This window comes from Podarcis melisellensis, assembly GCF_964234715.1.
Source record: "Podarcis melisellensis genome assembly, chromosome: 18".
NCBI lineage: Eukaryota > Metazoa > Chordata > Lepidosauria > Squamata > Lacertidae > Podarcis > Podarcis melisellensis.
The window spans coordinates 7,528,342-7,548,491 of record NC_138536.1 but is presented as its reverse complement, the minus strand read 5'-3'; the positions used below and the strand labels follow the sequence as shown (position 1 = coordinate 7,548,491).

The window sequence follows — 20,150 nt, the reverse complement described above, 5'->3', positions numbered from 1 at the left end:
GGCCACTCTAGGAAAACAAGGAATGTTGTCCTTGTCTGCTACTTATATATCACATCCCACTGATTCAAGGAGTTGGAATGGACCACAGCGGTCATTTAGCCCAACCCCTTGCAATGCAGGAATCTTTTGCCTAATGTGGGGCTTGAACCCTCGTGCTCTGCTGACATCTCTGATCACTCATAGCTGAGTAAGATTGTCTTCCATAAACACGGTTTTCACCATGAGTCCGTAAGTGACTGTGGAGGCCAATTCTGGATCCACACGTCCTTCCACAGTGGGGACATTGGTTTCCGGGCAAGAGTTGATCACGGTGTGGATTTGCCAAGCGTGCCTTCCTCTTAGCACGTTTCTCCCTTGCGTCCTGAGTTCGAGTGTCTTCAAAGCCCATGACGCCTTTGTTAAAGGCTGTTCTCCAATTGGAGCACTTGTGGGCCAGTGCTTCCCAGTTGTTGGTGTTTATACTACACTTTTTAAGATTTCCTTGAGAGAGTCTTTGAACCTCTTTTGTTGACCACCAGCATTACGCTTTCCATTCTTAAGTTCGGAACAGAGTAGTTGCTTTGGAAGACGATAATCAGGCAACATGACCAGTCCAACAAAATTGATGTTGAAGAATCATTGCTTCAACACGGGTGATCTATGCTTCTTCCAGTACACTGATATCCGGTTTGTTCGGGAGCCAAGCCGTTTGACTACCAAGGTACCACTGTATTTTTCTTCCTAACAATCTTTCCCAGCTGTATAAACGGGTCTCTGCCATCCACAGGTGTCTGCTTTATAATGATTTTAAACTTATCCGATGTTAATTTGTATGTTTGTGTGGTGGTGGTGTCAAGATAGCTGTCAACTTTTCCCTTTTTTTAAGGGAAATTCCCTTATTCTGAATAGGTTTCCTCCCAAGATAAGGGGAAAGTTGACAGCTATGGGTGTTAAGTGTTTTTAAGTTCTTTTGCTTTAATTCTGTATGCCACTACGGGACATGTACGCAGAAGGCGTTTCGTAATAGAAAATACAGACCCACCTCGTGGCTGCAAAGGGTTACAAGAATCTGTGCCTGGAAAGCCCAATGTTTGTTAACAGCACAATCCTACAATTTCTATTCAGAAGGAAATCCCGTTCATTAGAGCATACTCATAAGTTTAACTGATAAAGGATTGCAGACTCAAGTGGCAGTTGGTCTAAACTGGATTTTTTCATAATGAGATTTTATCTGCTCTGTTTTTACGAGCTTTTAAATAATAATATATTATTATTATTATTATTTTATTATCTGTACCCTACTTATCTGACTGGGTTGTCCCAGACACTCTGGGCGGCTTCCAACATATAAAAAGTAATAGTAATAATAATAATGATAATAATAAACATCAAACGTTAAAAAAACTTCCCTATTTATTGCTGCTTTACTATATTTTATTCATACTATCATAGCTCTCAGCCGCAAAACAACGCACTACACAAATGTAATAAATAAATCATACAAACAGTTCCTTTGTTATCCACCGATCATTCATTTATTATAGTTCGATACAAAAAAATACGCTGAACATGAAAATGTGCTTAACACGAAACCAAAAAAAAAAACCTGTTGGGAAAAATGCATTGGTCACCCTCTGGCAACAGTAATAATAATAGTTTATTTTGTTATAACCATTTATTTATTTAATAACTTTTTCATTCAAAATTAAAACAAAACATAGCATCCTTATTCCCCCCCATTATTTATTATTTATTAAAAAAACACAACCCAGACTGATTACAGTCTAAACTTAATACCCAGCCCAGTGGCTGACGTTGCCCGAGATGACATTAAAAAGCACTTGAGCAGGAAGAGGGAATCCCACAACTGACTAGCGATTCAAGCTTGCATCGCAAGCGTGCTGTGAGGTCCTAAAGCTTGCAGCACTACCATCATCAATCAAGCAAAATCTCCCTGGCTCCTTTGCCCACCACCAGCATGAACCCAAGGCTGAGCTCAGCGATGGGTGTCTTGCTGGTGAAATCAAACGGCACGCTAGAACGGTCAGACCAATATTTATGTATACAACTACTGCAGCAAGGTAAACGGACCCCTGACCATTAGGTCCAGTCGTGACCGACTCTGGGGTTGCGGCGCTCATCTCGCTTTATTGGCCAAGGGAGCCGGCGTACAGCTTCTGGGTCATGCGGCCAGCTGGACTGAGCCGCTTCTGGCGAACCAGAGCAGCGCACGGAAACGCCGTTTACCTTCCCGCCGGAGTGATACCTATTTATCTACTTGCACTTTGATGTGCTTTCGAACCGCTAGGTTGGCAGGAGCAGGGACCGAGCAACGGGAGCTCACTCCGTCGTGGGGATTCGAACCACCGACCTGATTGGCAAGTCCTAGGCCCACAGCGCCACCCATGTCCCTACAGCGGCAAGGTTATTGATTGCCAAAAATGGGAAAAGCAGCAGCGTCCGAACCAAAACAGACTGGTTATCTAAAATGATGGAATACTTCCATATTGCCGAACTAACAGGGAGGATAAGAGGAGATCTGGTACAAAAAGGGAATAAGGAGTGGGCTATCTTTAAGGAACGCATCAAAATCTATGTGGGAAAGGTAGAATTTCTGACAGATATTGAGTGAATCCAGAAAATGATTAGAGTGAAAGGAGAGTAAAGTCCAGATAGAAGAAGAGATTAAAGAAAAAAGGTTGGAAAAATAAAGTAGCGTAACAAAAAGGGCTGGAAGTCAAGCCGGGGGTGTCCGTGTGGGGTGTGTAGGTTTGTTGATATGTATAGTCTAGGTAGGTATTATATTAATGTAGGTATGTTGTGAAAATAAGGTAGTGTGTTGTGTACGTGTATTGTGTATATGTATGTGTTTTATATGTTAATAAAATTTTTTTAAAAAGAAATCAATTTGCACATCAGTCAAACAGGAGGGAATCCCTCTGCCAAGGATCCGGTGTGCTGTGATGTCCTAAAACTTGCATCGTTATCATCAACATCATTCGCAAATCAAAAAATTAAAAAGTCCAGACTCTCCCCACCAACTCTTTCCAAAAAGATTTTATTTTCCCCCCCTCCCTTTTTAAATAAGGAAACGCACCTGTCTTCTCCAGGCTGGCTGCTTTGCATTGCAGACTCCCCTTTCCACCTCCCCATCCGCGTTGTTGGGTTAGATAACATGGGCTTAGCTGGGAGGAGAAGGGTCGCTCCGTCGCCTGGGTGGGGTCGGAGAAGGCAGCAATTGCAGGCTGCAAAAATAAAAATAAAAATATAGAGAGAAACCACAGGGCCATTGCCCGCTTGCAGCCGGAGCGTGCCCTTGGCAAGATGCAAGCAAGCCAAGGGTGAGACGTGGCAGCAAGCAAAACTGGGCTGGGGGGGGGGGAGGTTTGCCTTGAATGCTCCCTCTCTCTCTCTTATTATTTTTTTTTCTCCTCCCTCCCACCCCCCCCTGTGCCTTTGCCAGTTGCAATCTGCCTTCTGGTTCCTCCTCCTCCTTTGCAAAAAAATAAAATAAAATAATAATAAAGTCTCCCTTGCAAAAAAAGCAACCCAGACTCGCCCAGCCAGTTTGCAAAAAGGGGAAACCTTGCCAAAGAAAAAGCAAGTCCCCCCCCCCCCCCCCAGTCAGAGCAGTTGCTGCACCTTTAAGAAAAGGGAGGGACCCCTGTCCTTTTTCTGCTTCTCTCTCTCTCTTTTTTTTTTTTGCAAACCAGGAAGGGAGTTCACGGCATCATACGGGGCTTTGCATCTACTGTTACAGTAGGGGCAGGAACAGCAGAGAGGAGAGGAGAGGAGAGAGAGAGAGAGAGAGGGAGAGGAAAAGAGAGAAAAAAAGGAGGGAGGCAGGCAGGCCGGACGGGCAGAAGCTGCTCAGGAATTGACTCCACAAACTCCAGGCGCCCCCCCTTTCCTCCTCCTCTTCCTGGCCCCCCCCCCACACCTTCAGGACCAACAAGGTAAGACCTCTGGATCTTTTATTTTTATTTTTTGCTGGTCAAGGGATCTGATCCCCTTAAAAAGAGATCTGGAGATATCTCTGCTGTCATCTTTCCTTGCTTCCTCTTGGCTTTGACCCCAAACCTTTGTAACTTTCACCCAGGGGATCTTTGAAGGGGGGGTGTCAACAACTTTCCCTTAAGTGAGAGGAGGTTGCTGGGGGGGGGGAATGTGTTTTTTTTTGGGGGGGTGTTTAGTGTGTGTGTGGGGGTTTTTGGAGGGGAGAGATGTTCAGTGGGGTGGGAGGAAGCTGGAGAGTGGGGAGGGGGTGTTTGAAGTGCGTGGGGGGGGGAAAGGAAAGCAGCTTTGAAGGTGAAAGGAGAGGCTGAAGTCAAGGGTGCTGGTGGGGTGGGGGGGCTGTGTTTGTTTTGCATGGGGGGGGGCAAGTGCAATTGCACGAGATGCAAGCTGTAGGGCACGTTGCAACCTGGAAATATTTGCATTTTCTGTGTGATATTAATGCAATTAATAGCTTGCCCCTTTGCATTGGGGAACTGCAGGGGCTGGTTTTTCTTGGGGGGGGGGAAAGGTTGCAATTAAGTGCAAAGGGGAAGCTGGAAATAACTTTCCCCCTCCTTTCCTCCTCCTCCTCTTCCTCCTTCCTGCCAAAGACCCTATTCTGTGCTGCGTTGCATACGTTGTACTCTTAAGGCAGGATATATGTGTGTGTGTTTTTTTAAGGGAGGGGGCTCTTGCAAGCCCCAGGGAGGACAAGTGCCTCGGCTCCCTGGGAATTGTAGTCTTTCCCCCGCGCTCCGGCCTGCAGGTGCAATGGAGGCGGGGACTACGTCTCCCGAGGTGCTCAGCGCCGGGGCCTTGCCTCGGCCTTCCGCGTGAGGCTGGCTGACGGGCGGCCGCGGCGGCCAATGGCCGGCCCGCCTGCCGCTTCCTCTCCCCACCAGCCGCCGCGGTGGCCAATGGCGGACCGAGGGAGGGAGCGGAGGAGGGGGAAGGGAAGGGAAGGGAAAGCGGCGAAGGGCTCGAGCCAGCCCTGCCCCCGGGGGGGAGAGGTGGGGTCCGCGGGCGCGGCGACCAGGAAAGGCCGGGGATTTGAGGCCTAGTGCAAGGCCCCGGGCGGGGCTCGCCTGCCTTCCCAGCTTCCCCAATGGGGGCTGGGAAGGGTACAGAAGGGGCAGCTGAGGCGCTGGTCCCCTCCTCACCCTCCTGAGGGGGAATTTGAGGAGGGGGTTGCTGCTGAAGGCGGGGTGTATGGAAACTGGGGGCAAATATTTTGGGGTTTGGGGGGGGCAGCGTCTGATATTTAGAGGGGTAAATGTGCTGGTGGGTTTCAGGGTTTTGAATGAGCTTAAGGTTCAGAAACTGGGGGTGGGAGCATGAAAATAGTTCCAAATAGTTGTAGCATATTTGTTAATATATTATTATTATTATTATTTTATTTAGACTCGCTAGTTGCTTGCTGCTCAAAGGTCTTCAGGTGACTCGCAAGCTGTTTAAAATAAGACACATCATAACTTTTCTTAAAATTAAAGAAAGTCATGCAAACCACCTGCCCATACAACCTACCATTCTATCTATCTATCTATCTATCTATCTATCTATCTATCTATCTATCTATCTATCCATCTATCCATCTATCTATCTATCATCTATATCTATATCTATCTATCATCTATCTGTCATCTATATCTATCATCTATCTGTCTATCTATCTGTCATCTATATCTATCATCTATCTGTCTATCTATCTGTCATCTATATCTATCTATCATCTATCTATCTATCTATCTATCTATCTATCATCTATTTATCTATCTCTATCATCTATCTATCATCTATCTATCATCTATCTATCTATCTATCTATCTATCTGTCATCTGTATCTATCTATCATTTATCTATCTATCTATCTATCTATCTATCTTCTAAATATACATATACACAACAATAGCCGCAGGAAGGTTGTCTCCTACAAAGTTTGCGAGCCAATACGGCCCCGAGTTCAGATTTCAACTTTTGGCTTACGGACTTGCTTAAGTGCAGATGGGGTGTCCTGTGTTTAAACTGCTTAAATTGTTCCTATGCAAGTATTTTAAATGGTGGGATTTGTCTGTAAAGGTTTCCAGAACAACCACAACAAAACTACTGATGGCGGAGGCTTTATCGATTAAATAGGTTTTTTTATTATTATTCAGCTCGGTTGGTAGGGCAAGAGATTCTTAATCGCAGGGTCGCCACATGGTGCAAAAGATTCCTTCATTTGCAGGGGGTTGGACTAGATGCCTCCCGGGGTCCCTTCCCACTCTGCGGTTTAATGATCCTATATGCCGTTCTCCCATAAGTGGGGCAGTTTTTACGGTCGTATAAAAGCATTAAAAGCTGCACGGAGCCGATACTACAAGTGAGATGCTACCTGAAAAAAATTGGAAACCGCTGCGCAGTTGTCAATGAGAAAGGTCTCCAGTCAAAAGCGAGGCTGCCCGCCACATCTCTGTTGGAAGAGTGCTCCACGCAGCATGGGTCTGTCGGCGGTAAATAGCAGGTTTCTGGTTGCGGCTGTTTGGTGCTCTTCCGTAGCGCAGGGGAACATGAGGCCCGATTTCATTGATTAGGCTGGGACGTAATAGTACGGTTGCCTGTTCCTACCCACATGAATCTCTGAAAGAAAGGGATCTGTTTGGGCAGCAAGTGAGGAAACAGCGTGTTTGCTTGCATTGGGATGTTAGTATTGAATTGTTTTGTTTCAATGTCCTTTAAAAAATTAGCCTACCAAGGCAGGCTGCAGATCTCTCAATGAATAAAATATTTTTTGCTCTATAAGACACACTTTTCCCCTCCTAAAAAGTAAGGGGAAATGTGTGTGTGTGTGTCTTATGGAGCGAATGCAGGCTGCGCAGCTATCCCAGAAGCCAGAACAGCAAGAGGGATTGCTGCTTTCACTGCGCAGCGATTCCTCTTGCTGTTCTGGCTTCTGAGATTCAGAATATATTTTTTCTTGTTCTCCTCCTCCAAAAACTAGTTGCGTCTTATGGTCTGGTGCGTCTTATAGAGCGAAAAATACGGTATTTGGAGGAATCATCAATGTCCTGAGTTTGAACTTGGAGGGCAGATGCTACAAAGAGATCCCAGTGTGGCCACTGGCTGTTGTCAAGGTAGCTGAAAGGATGTGTACAGAAATCTTTGATTGCTTAAAAGGTGCTTTATAGGAGGGGGGATGTGAAAGACCATTGCTCAACTCACACTTCCTTTATTATTTTTATTATTATTACATTTATATACCGCCTTTATCTTCAGAGGGTTTAAAGGCGGTGGACGTAGTCGTCCTCCTCCCCATCTCATCCTCACAACGAGCCTGTGAGGTTAAGCTCAGGCTAAGAGATGACGACTGACTCCAAGGTCACCCGTTGGCTCTCGGCTCTCTTCCCGATATTCACTTGAGGTGAATATTGCTGGCCGACCTAAAAGGGTCGTTCGTAAGGATGAATGAGAAGAGGGGAGGGGAGAGATTTTAATGCCTCCAGAGCAATGTTTATCATTAGGTAAAGGTAAAGGGACCCCTGACCATTAGGTCCAGTCGCGGACGACTCTGGGGTTGCAGCGCTCATCTCACTTTATTGGCCGAGGGAGCCGGTGTACAGCTTCCGGGTCATGTGGCCAGCATGACTGAGCCGCTTCTGGCGAACCAGAGCAGCGCACGGAAACGCCGGTTACCTTCCTGCCAGAGTGGTACCTATTTATCTACTTGCACTTTGACGTGCTTTGGAACTGCTAGGTTGGCAGGAGCAGGGACCGAGAAACGGGAGCTCACCCCGCCACGGGGATTCGAACCGCCGACCTTCTGATCGGCAAGTCCTAGGCTCTGTGGTTTAACCCACAGCGCCACCTGCGTCCCATGTTTATCATTATGAGGTGGGAAATGGCACTTGAGAGGTGCAGAAAAGAACACAGGAGATTGCATTATGCACAGTTAGACTGTTGGTAATGTGTCTGTTGTCATTCTCCAGGCCTTCAGAGGCTCTTCTACCTAGAAATCTTCCCTAGAAACAAAAGTAAGATCCCAGCCCTAAGTCATTCTCCATAGGGGCCTGTCTTCGAAAGAGATGCATGAAAAAGAGCCTTGCACTGAGTTCACCCTGCTCAGTTTTGTCCGCACTGACGAGAAGCGCCTCTCCAGGTCTTCCGACCTCCATCTGTTTCTCCCGGGGATTCAGTCTGTGGTTATAAGGGGTCCAAGGAGGCAGGCTGATCAGGCTGTAAGAAGCAGCCGAGGTCTGAAGTTTGGGAAGACTTGCCTAGCCATGGACTTTGCTTTTTGTTTTTATTTTAGAATGTGCATTGGGCGTTTTTGGTCTCTTTTTCTTCAAGAAACGTTCATTGAGGTAGAAGTGGACAACGTGCCGTCTAAAATGTGCTGCACTGTCTCTCCCATCGTCCCTGGCGTTGATGAGCTCCCGACAAGCTCCTCACCCTTGCTCACTGAGGAAACCATGGGGCTGGCTGGCGTAGCTGACTGCAGTAGCCCCAAAGGCTTAGCCTAGGGTGGCCGATGAGACGGAAGACGCAGACCGCAAGCCTGGGTTTTTTGTGGGGCTTGTAAATAGCCACACACCGTTCCTTTGCGATGGAGGAAGAATCTTCTGTTAACAGGGGAGATTCCGTAAACTGGAAAAGTAGCTGGTTCTTTCTAACGGCGTTAGAAAGTATATCCCTGGTCACTTTTATTTCCAAAGCCGGCCTAGATTCTCCCCGGCTCCCTTTTTTGCAGCGTCAGATGCATCACCTACTCAAGTCCCGAATTCCTGCTAACTGGGAATGTGGAGAGCCTCTGGCCCTTTTGAGTAGGTGTCGGGGGCTGTTTGGCGGAAGCTTGGAAATCTTCCCACGTGGTAGTTTTGATGGCAGCTTGCAGCGCTTGAACGGAGGGCAGTGACTCAGGGTTAGAAGACTCAGATATAGAAGCTAGGTGCCAAGTAGCTCCTTAAACCAAGGTTGCAGTCGCCAGAACCAAGGTTGCAGTCGTCTAGTTTGCCATCTTTGGGAAAGATGGCTGTGAAGTCTTTATTTTTTCACGTGATGGACAGACTGTGATTGATTCTCAGTTAAAACGTCTGGCTAGTTCAGACGACAACCTTGAATCTGAACTTCCGAGAACTTAAAAGAAGAAAAGTTCCTTGATCCAGGGTCAGTCCGCATATATATCGGCCTTTCCTAGAGGATGTGGCATTAGTGTGCGAAAACAGTCAAGATCCAGCGATCCACCCCAACCCGCCATGCGTTTCCAGGTGGAGCAGATTTCAGGCATTTTCACTTGGTCTCAAGTGTCCGATTTTGTTGTTTAGTTGTGTCTGACTCCATGGACCAGAGCACGCCAGGCACTCCTGTCTTCCACTGCCTCCCGCAGTTTGGTCAAACTCATGCTTGTAGCTTTGAGAACACTGTCCCACCATCTCGTTCTCTGTCGTCCCCTTCTCCTTGTGCCCTCCATCTTTCTGTCTTTTCCAGTGAGTCTTCTCTTCTCATGACGTGGCCAAAGTCTTGGAGCCTCAGCTTCAGGATCTGTCCTTCCAGCGAGCAGTCGGGGCTGATTTCCTTCAGAATGGATCGGTTTGATCATCTTGCAGTCCATGGGACTCTCAAGAGTCTCCTCCAGCACCATAATTCAAAAGCATCAATTCTTCAGCCATGCATATACCCTTGTTATGGTGTGATGTGGCGATTAGAGCGTCTGACTGGGCTCTGGGTTTAAAGGCCCACTTGGTGGCCGTGGGTCAGTAGCAATATCTCTCGGCCCAACTTCCAGAGAGGCGGCCAAGTGAGTATTCCACCTTGAGCTCCTTGCAGAAAAGGTGGGATAATAAGTGTGAATTAATACAGGTGTGTTTGTGCGACCATCCCAGTGGCATCTGTTGGCGAGGAAGACAGGGAGCCAGAATTCAAGTGTTGTCTCCATCTTCTTCCCTACTAAGTCCTACACGGTCAACACTGGGCAGCAGACAGGCTAGTCTCCTTGAACCATGTGGGTCGCCCTTGAAGAGCGTCCACACCCTAACTGGCAGTCACCTTTAATCCGAATCAGTACAGTGGTACCTCTGGTTACGTACTTAATTCGTTCTGGAGGTCCGTTCTTAATCTGAAACAGTTCTTAACCTGAAGACCACTTTAGCTAATGGGGCCTTCCGCTGCTGCCGTGCCGCCGGAGCACGATTTCTGTTCTCATCCTGAAGCAAAGTTCTTAACCCGAGGTACTATTTCTGGGTTAGCAGGGTCTGTAACCTGAAGCGTATGTAACCTGAAGCGTATGTAACCCGAGGTAAAAGGTAAAGGGACCCCTGACCATTAGGTCCAGTCGTGGCCGACTCTGAGGTTGCGGCGCTCATCTCGCTTTATTGGCCGAGGGAGCCGGCATACAGCTTCTGGGTCATGTGGCCAGCATGACTAAGCCGCTTCTGGCGAACCAGAGCGGCGCATGGAAACGCCGTTTACCTTCCCGCCAGAGCGGTACCTATTTATCTACTTGCACTGGTGTGCTTTCAAACTGCTAGGTGGGCAGGAGTAACCCGAGGTACCACTGTATAAAATACATATTGCTGTAAGTTGGTTGGATACCTTTGGGTCACAAGCGACCGGTAAATGTAATAAATGATTATGGTGACGATAACGATCAGTCCACATGGGATTTCCGAAAGAGTGGAACCAAGATGAATGACAGAATCATAGAGTTGGAAGAGACCCCATGGGGTCATCCAGCCCACCCCCTTGCACTGCAGGAATCTTTTGCCCACCGTGGGGCTGGAACCCTGAGATTAAGACTCTCGTCTTCTACCGATTCAGCTTATCCCCATGCCTTAACCTCCATGCCGTTGGGAGATGTTGAAAGACGCAGGGTTTGGGGAAAGTGGCGCACAGAGAGCAAGGTGGGTCTGCAGGGAACCTGAGCGTAGGAAAACGGGAAACCTGGGAGGTGGAAGGTGCTTTGGGAAGGGGCAGGTGAGAGGAGGAGACGCATGAGATGTGCTCGGTCTTGCATGCCTTCCAGTGCTCCGAGAGGGTGGGGGAATTGGGCGGGGTCCTGTTTTCTTCTTCCCACTTAAGCCCTGAAGAACTGGCAGATTGAGAAAGTAGGTATGAAGTTGCCCACTTGGTGGATTTAACAAAACAGCGGCTCTGGCAGAAAGGGAGGGTGGGGTGTATGCAAATTTGTCCTGGCTCCAGTCTCCCCTCCCTGATTTCCCCCCCCTTCTGGCAGCGAGGAGGCTTGCTCAAAGACGATGATTGTTAGTACTCTTCCCCCAATCCCCACCCTTCCATCTCTCTCTCTCCCCCCCTCCCCATGCCCATGTCTCTCCACTGCCTGTACTTAACCCCTAGGGCTGAATCACAGAGTGGTTGCTGCTGTGCCCCCCCCTCGAGAGCTGGGAACGCTTTTGAGAGCACGCTGGAGGAGAAGCGGGGCTCTCAAACAGGACCCCCCTTTTTTCGTTCCAAGCAGCGCTTGGAAATCTGGATCGCAAGGGTCCCCTAGTCCTCGCCCCCTTCCCTGAGCCAGCAAACTTGGAGATTCCACTGCTTCTGTGCGCATTTTGTGTCCTGTGGGTTTTTGGTGTTTTGGGGTTTTCTTTCGCTTGGCCTGTCTGTACACGGCGCTTTTTCCCACGAAGGTCAGGTGATGCCTCTGAAGGTCACCACTGCTTTTTCCCTCCGCAGTAGGCGAACAACTCCTGTGGAAAACTTGCAAGGGGGAGGCGGGCGGGTGTTGGTTCTTAGGTGGAACAGATAAATGCCTTGCGTGCAAAAACAGTCGCTGCCGTCTCCCAAGTTGGGCTGGGAAAGACCCTGGTGTGAAACCCTAAGAGGAGGCCACAGTGGTTCTCAAACTTTTTTTGTCGAAACAAAATAAAATTTCCTTCCAGTAGCACCTTAGAGACCAACTAAGTTTTTTCTTAGGATGAGCTTTCGTGTGCATGCACACTTCTTCGGATACACAGTGTATCTGAAGAAGTATCTTCAGTGTACCTGAAGAAGTGTGCATGCATACGAAAGCCCAAGAACAAACTTAGTTGGTCTCTAAGGTGCTACTGGAAGGAACTTTTTTTTTTATTTTGTTTCGAGTATGGCAGACCAACATGGCTACCTAAGGTAAAGGGACCCCTGACCGTTAGGTCCAGTCGTGACCGACTCTGGGGTTGCGGCGCTCATCTCGCTTTACAGGCCAAGGGAGCCGGCGTACAGCTTCCGGGTCATGTGGCCAGCATGACTAAGCCGCTTCTGGCGAACCAGAGCAGCACACGGAAACGCCATTTACCTTCCTGCCGGAGCGATAGCTATTTATCTACTTGCACTTTGACACGCTTTTGAACTGCTAGGTTGGCAGGAACAGGGACCGAGCAACGGGAGCTCACCCCGTCACAGGGATTCGAACCGCCGACCTTCTGATCGGCAAGTCCTAGGCTCTGTGGTTTAACCCACAGCGCTGCTAAAACCTTTTTTGTGTGTGTGGACCGCTTGAATGTTGCTGGGACCTCTCGCTGGACCACTTGGCGAACTTTTTTCCGCCCAGCAGGGCGAAAGAACGTAAGAGCAGACAAAGCCATTGGCCCATTCAATCCAGGCGTCCTATTCTCACAGTGCAAAAGGCGCAAGCAGGAACTGGGCGCAACAGCCGTCCTCTCCCCTCCTGCCGTTTTCGCCAACTGGTATTCAGAAGCATGCTACTGCCCCCAGCAAAAAAAATATATGAATAATCCTTTAAAGAAATGTTTGCATAACTTTTTAGGTGTTTAGCTGTCAAATTATAGGAGTGAAAACCCGTGTTTGGAATTTTACATTCCAGTGACTTTAACAAGCTCGGTTTTTAAATGAATTTGTTTGGTGTGTGGCCTTCGGTGTATCTTATAATGTGTGAGTTTTGTCAACAGTGCTGTATCCCATATGTTTGTATATCGCTGCAAGGTGTCATCTGGTTTATCCAGTTTCTTGCTGTGACTAGTCTGGCAGCAGTGATCATCGCTGTTGCAAATTTCAAGTCTTCCTCATTTCACTAGTTTGGTGGAAGAGCTGGGTGCCTTGTTTGAAACCTTGGAAAGTCTCTGCCACTCATTGTAAATGAGCTTAGATAGACCAGTGGCCCGAGTCTGTATAATACAGTTTCCTATGTTCTGATATATCCCAGTAAAACATATTTTGGTGTTTCTAATTCTACCAAAGATTTCATTTATAGCCCTCAGCAGTTTGTCACCTTAATACAAGTCCAGAATATGTGTAAGAAACCGGCTTCTCTGTTTTGGTCTCCTTGCAAATTAAACATTTGGTGAGAAGGGCAAGTTTTTAAGTGGAAAATCAGTTTATTGCAAGCAGCAATTTTGTATCCTGCAAAACTGTGGGTTGGAAGTCAAAGTCGTCTTAGGGCTGTGCAACACTCGGACCCTGCTTCAGGCAGCCTTGATTTCCATTGTCCGACACCCACAAATCACATGCAGGGCCAAATAGAAAATCATAGTGTTGGAAGGGACCCTGGCAATTATCTAGTGCAACCCTCTGCAATGCAGGAATCTGTCCCATACAGGGATTGAACCTGCAACCTTGGCATCCTCAGCCCCACGCTCTAACTAACTGAACTATCCAGAGGTGGCCTTGACTCCTCCACAGCTTTTCTCTTGTTGAGTGGTGGGTTGCTCTAACCACTACACCACCCTGCCTTTCTTGGACCACCTGCATAGGGAGCACGTAGATCAAGTTGTGGAACCTCTAGTGTAGACAGTGAACCTGAGGGGTGTTACCCCATTAACTGGTTTCAAACCATAACGTTCACTTGGCTTTGCCAAAATTGTTGTTGTTGTTGTTTAGTCATTTAGTCGTGTCCGACTCTTCGTGACCCCCCTGGACCAGAGCACGCCAGGCACTCCTGTCTTCCATTGCCTCCCACAGTTTGGTCAAACTCATGCTGGTAGCTTCGAGAACACTGTCCCACCATCTCGTCCTCTGTCGTCCCCTTCTCCATCTTTCCCAGCATCAGGATCTTTTCCAGGGAGTCTTCTCTTCTCATGAGGTGGCCAAAGTCTTGGAGCCTCAGCTTCAGGATCTGTCCTTCCAGTGAGCACTCAGGGTTGATTTCCTTCAGAATGGAGAGGTTGGATCTTCTTGCAGTCCATGGGACTCTCAAGAGTCTCCTCCAGCACCAGAATTCAAAAGCATCCATTCTTCGGCAATCAGCCTTCTTTATGGTCCAGCTCTCACTTCCATACATAATTACTGGGAAAACCATAGCTTGAACTATGCGGACCTTTGTTGGCAAGGTGATGTCTCTACTTTTTAGGATGCTGTCTAGGTTTGTCATTGCTTTTCTCCCAAGAAGCAGGCATCTTTTAATTTTGTGGCTGCCAAAATAGCTCTCTCTAAAGCTGGTACATATATTAGGAAAGTAGGTTTTGTTTCCTGTCTTTTGTGTCCGGGGAAAGCGTGTAGAATCTGGTTCTCCAGCGTGAAATTCAAAGTCCCGAGAAACTAGCGTTGTAAAGAAACACACCTGCTGATAGTGTGATGGTGATTTTCCCTAACTTCGCCGTAACCACCAGCGCCCCTCCTTTTCTCAAACGACCTCTTGCTTTGTGCAGAAATTCTGAAGTGTGCAAAAACTTGATATGCTTGAGATGGACAACTCGAGTAAATAGGTGTGATGATATTTGCAGAATGCTGTGCTGCAGATCTGTTGGGAGTCGGAACAACTTTTGGCTTGGGTCTTCTCCACAAACGCAGTTGTCCGGCCGAAGGAGTCGGCATTCACCAAAATCTAGAAGCTGATGGCAGAAGGAAGCGTTTGTTTGTTTTTTAACTGGGGGAAGAGCTAAGGAGGTACCTTTTGAAAAGGATTGCAGGTAGCTCGCAAATTGTTGTTTAGTCATTTAGTCGTGTCCGCCTCTTCGTGACCCCCTGGACCAGAGCACGCCAGGCCCTCCTGTCTTCCACTGCCTCCCGCAGTTTGGTCAAACTCATGCTGGTAGCTTTGAGAACACTGTCCCACCATCTCATCCTCTGTCATCCCCTTTTCCTTGTGCCCTCCATCTTTCCCAACATCAGGGTCTTTTCCAGGGAGTCTTCTCTTCTCATGAGGTGGCCAAAGTCTTGGAGCCTCAGCTTCAGGATCTGTCCTTCCAGTGAGCACTCAGGGCTGATTTCCTTCAGAATGGAGAGGTTTGATCTTCTTGCAGTCCAGGGGACTCTCAAGAGTCTCCTCCAGCACCAGAATTCAAAAGCATCCATTCTTTGGTGATCAGCCTTCTTTATGGTCCAGCTTTCACTTCCATTTTCAGCTTTACGCGATTGGGGGGTGGGTGGAAAATGCTTTAAAAATGGAAAGGTGATGGGCGTCTGTGGTGCTTTAGCTGAGATTCCTGCATTGCAGAAACTCTAGAATTATATGGCATCCAGGAAAAAGTCTTTGGCATTCCTGCTCGCCTTTGAACCTACATTCATACCTTGGAAGACGAGCGCCTTGGCTCCCGAACGATCAAAACCCAGAAGTGAATGTTCCGGTTTTCGAACAATTTTCGGAAGCCGAACATCCGCCGTGGCTTCCAGTTGGCTGCAGGACGCGCTTTGGTTTTTGAACGGACTCGCGGAACACATTCTGTTCGAAAACCGAGATACCACTGTATTGTATTTTGACATAACCCCACCGTAGGTTGAGAGTCGCTTGTACGAAACTCAGAGGTTAAAAGTATTACTTTTACCTGCACAGATCTGTCTGCGGCATTAATTGGTCGTGGGGTTTTTAGAGAGCTTTCTAGCAGAACCACGGGAGCCGAGAAGCGATGCTCGTGAAATTTCCCTGAAACTTTTAGGCTAGGGCAAGCTTTCTGAGGTTGAGACCTGGCTCTATTCCGAACTTAAAAATGGGAAGCGTAATGCTGGTGGTCAACAAAGAGGTTCAAAGACTCTCTCAAGGCAAATCTTTAAAAATGTTGTATAAACACCGACAACTGGGAAACACTGGCCTGCGAGCGCTCCAGTTGGAGAGCAGCCTTGACCAAAGACACCATGGGCTTTGAAGACACTTGAACTCAGGACCAAAAGGAGAAACGTGCTAAGAGGAAGGCACGCTTGGCAAATCGACACTGTGATCTACTCCCGCCTAGTAACCAATGTCCCCACTGTGGAAGGACGTGTGGATCCAGAATTGGCCTCCACATTCACTTATGGATTCACTGTTAAAACCGTGTTTATGGAAGACAGTCTTACTCGGCTACGAGGGATCGCCAAAGATGAAGAAGCTTGTGAGACTCTTAATCTCAGGGTTGTGGGGATTAAGACGAAGGATTCCCCAGTACGATATAAAAGCAAAACAGTTCATTGCAAGAGGGTGACAGGTTGCTGGCTCCTTGATGTATTTTTCCTGAAGCATCATCTATAAAAAGGTAAAGGGACCCCTGACCATTAGGTCCAGTCATGAGCGACTCTGGGGTTGTGGCGCTCATCTCGCTTTATTGGCCGAGGGAGCCAGAGAACAGTTTCTGGGTCATGTGGCCAGCATGACTAAGCCGCTTCTGGCGAACCAGAGCAGCGCACGGAAATGCCGTTTACCTTCCCACCGGAGTGGTACCTATTTATCTACTTGCACTTTGACGTGCTTTCGAACTGCTAGGTGGGCAGGATCAGGGACCGAGCAACGGGAGCTCACCCCGTCGCGGGGATTCGAACCGCCGACCTTCCGATCGGCAAGTCCTAGGCTCTGTGGTTTAACCCACAGCGCCACCCGCGTCCTGAAGCATCATCTATACCCAGGGTTAAAGTGGGGAAGAACTGCGGGAGAAGAGGCGATGCTGATCTTGAGAGCTTACCATCAATTTTGATCAGGAGCGTCCGTTCCTACGTGGAATTGGCTTAAAAAATAAAAACCAAAGCCCTGATGGAGCGGAGGATTCCCGTTTTAATAATTGTTTTGGCTGCTGCTCAAGCCTGTTCTGGGAAAAGTGGGAGTGGAGAGGCACCACCCAAATGATCTTAAGATGGTGGGATGTGGTGTTTTGTTTGCGCTCTTTTCGGCCGAGGGCTGCACTTAGCTCCGAGTGGATTTTGCCGGGCCGCGGAGGATGCAAGTTCGCTCGCTTGATCTGGGTCTGGAAAGCAATTTGAGTCCTTAAAGGAAACCAGACCTTGCCTCGTGGTGTCCGTTTCCTCAGAAACTTACTGGGTGGGTTGAGAATTGCCGCCCCTCTGCAAGACGCTGCCACTTTTCAGATGAGCTTCCAAGAAGTCGTGATAGTCTCTGACCTGCTAAGGAGATCCGTCTGTAACTGATTTAAGGAAGTGGCACGGGTGTTCTGGGTTCTCTGTTATCATACCCATGAGAAAGAGAAAGCAAAGAAAGCAAGAAAGCAAGAAAGCAAGAAAGCAAGAAAGAGGAAGGAAGGAAGGAAGGAAGGAAGGAAGGAAGGAAGGAAGGAAGGAAGGAAGGAAGGAAGGAAGGAAGGATAGATGATAGATAGATGATAGATAGATAGATAGATAGATGATAGATAGATGATAGATAGATAGATAGATAGATAGATAGATAGATAGATAGATAGATAGATAGATAGATACCATATTTTTCGCTCTATAGGACGCACCTTCCCCCCTCCAAAAATGAAGGGGAAATGTGTGTGCGTCCTATGGAGCGAATGCAGGCTTTCACAGCCCTCCGTCTCGCTGTTCTAGCTTTGGGATGGCTGCACTGCCCTGCGGAGGCTACAAAGGATGTCCTCGAAGCCTCAAGCCTTTGGAGTACAGCTGCGCTCCAAAGGCTTCTGGGATCTTTGAGGCTGGGGGGCGGGGGAAGCAGCGCTTCCCTCCACCGCCAGCCCCACAAGCTCGGAGGGCAGCGGCAAGGCTGCGCGCAGCCTTTGCGCTATTCCCTGACCTGCTCTTGAACGCACCTTGAACGCACCTTGTTTTAGAGGGGGAGAACAAGAAATTTTTCCCCCTGTTCTCCCCCTCCTATGGTCCAGTGCGTCCTATAGAGCGAAAAATACGGTAGATAGATAGATAGATGTGTTGCAGGGGAGTTGATGAATCAAAACAGCAGGTGCAAAGAAGTTACAAATGCTAAACAATTTTTAAAAGGGTCATAGAAGACCTTTGAGCTGCAGGGTCGTTTTAGATTGTACAGTGGTACCTCGGTTTACAAACTTAATCCGTTCTGGAAGTCCGTTCTTAAACCAAAACTGTTCTTAAACCGAGGCACGCCTTCCCTAATGAGGCCTCCCACCGCTGGTGCCCTTCCACCGTTCGGCTTCCGTTCTTAGACCGAGGTAAAGTTTGCAAACCAGGACACTACTTCCAGTTTTGTGGAGTTCGTAAGCCGAATAGTTCATGAACAGGGCTTTCTTAAACCGAGGTACTGCTGTAGTTGTTAAATCTATTCATCCTTCAAAAATCTGTGTCCAGGGCAGCTGTCTACCAGCTCCTTCTGGTACGCAGGATGAGACCCTATCTGCGTGCGGACTGTCTCACCAGAGTGGTGCATGCTCTAGTTATCTCCTGCTTGGACTACTGCCATGCGCTCTACGTGGGGCTACCTTTGAAGGTGACCCGGAAACTACAATTAATCCAGAACGCAGCAGCTGGTGACTAGGACCGACCGCCGAGACCACATAACACCGGTCTTGAAACACCTACATTGTCTCCCAGTACATTTCCAAGCACGTCAAAGTGTTAGTGCTGACCTTTAAAGCCCTAAACAGCCTCGGTCCAGTATACCTGAAGGAGTGTCTCCACCTCCATCGTTCTGCCCGGACACTGAGGTCCCGCACCGAGGGCCTTCTGGTGGTTCCCTCATTGCGAGAAGCCAAGTTACAGGGAATCAGGCAGAGGGCCTTCTCGGTGGTGGCACCCGCCCTGTGGAACGCCCTCCCACCAGATGTCAAAGAGAACAACAACTACCAGACTTTTAGAAGACATCTGAAGGCAGTCCTGTTTAGGGAAGCTTTTAATGTTTGATGTATTACAGTATTCTAATGGTTTTTTTTTGGAAGCCGCCCAGAGTGGCTGGGGAAGCCCAGCCAGATGGGCGGGGTATAAATAATAAATTATTATTATTATTATTTGACATCTGGTGGGAGGGACGAGACTTAGTAGTGGGACGCTGGGGACCTTCAGTCCTCGCAACTGGGGGTAAGACCTACTGGGAAGAGTTGCTGTGTGCATTAGGCCTGAGCTGTTTTGGTTTCTTTGAATGAAGAGTTAAATACGCTGGCGCCTTGTGAGTTATTGCCGATCGACTCCTGACTCCCGCCTTGGCAGATCTGCCTTGATAAACCAAAGCTTCAATCACCGTGGGCCTGTTAGCGGTGGTGGTTAGTTGCTCCCTCGTTCAGATGCAACAGGAAGCACATGTCTGTTCAGCTCAGGTCAGGGGAGGATGAAAGCAAGGTGCGATTGGGCTGTGTGGAGGAGCAGGCTTCTCATTTGCAAGGAGCCACCAAACAAGAACATGGGATTACCAGGATATGCAAATCTGCCTCCTCTGTCATTATCCCTCGCTGCTCCAGCGTAATCAGCAATGTGCTCACGCCCAGGTGAGACGCAACTTCTCCCCTCTCCCCTTTCACACCAGGGGAAACACTTGCCTGCCTCTCGGCTCAATCCCGGCAAAGGGATCCTCCCGCCATTTTGAAAAACCCTCTTTCTTTCCTTTTTTAATTTAAAGTTATAACAAAACATATTACAGTGGTGCCTCGCAAGACGAAATTAATTCGTTCCGCGAGTTGCTTTGTCTTGCGATTTTTTCGTCTTGCGGAGTGTGGATTCCCTGGGTATTAACGGCTTTAAGAAAAAGGAAGCAAACCCGCAAGACGTTTTCGTCTTGCAAAGCAAGCCCATAGGGAAAATCGTCTTGCGAAGCAACTCAAAAAGGGACAAACCCTTTCGTCTTGCGCGTTTTTTGTCTAGCGAGGGATTCGTCTTGCAAGGTACCACTGTATCCAAAAACATATCCTTATTCCCCCGCCATTCTTCCTCCCCCCCCACAAAACTCATCCCCCCACCCCACCCCCCGACTTCCCCCAGTTCCAGCCTTTGGTTTCTCCAATAATGCTGTTTTCTGCATGTTACAAAGTTGTATAGATCCTCAAACTGTTTAGCTAATTATTATCAGTAAAAAAAAAGTTGTGGATGTTTATTCAAAACCTGCCAAGGAGTCCAGTTCGCTTTGTTGCGTCTTCAGATACTTTGTAAAAGGTTCC

The 20,150-nt window shown here is 48.1% G+C and overlaps 1 protein-coding gene across 1 annotated transcript in view; it reads left to right on the top strand.

Annotated features, from left to right (window-relative positions):
• The first annotated feature begins 3,669 nt into the window (after nt 1–3,669).
• The window catches only part of ZBTB7A (zinc finger and BTB domain containing 7A), a 55,165-nt gene continuing 38,684 nt past the window's right edge, over nt 3,670–20,150 (top strand). The window contains exon 1 of the mRNA XM_081895646.1: nt 3,670–3,935. The gene's annotated coding sequence lies outside the window, so the exon portion shown is untranslated. The remainder of the gene's footprint in view (nt 3,936–20,150) is intronic.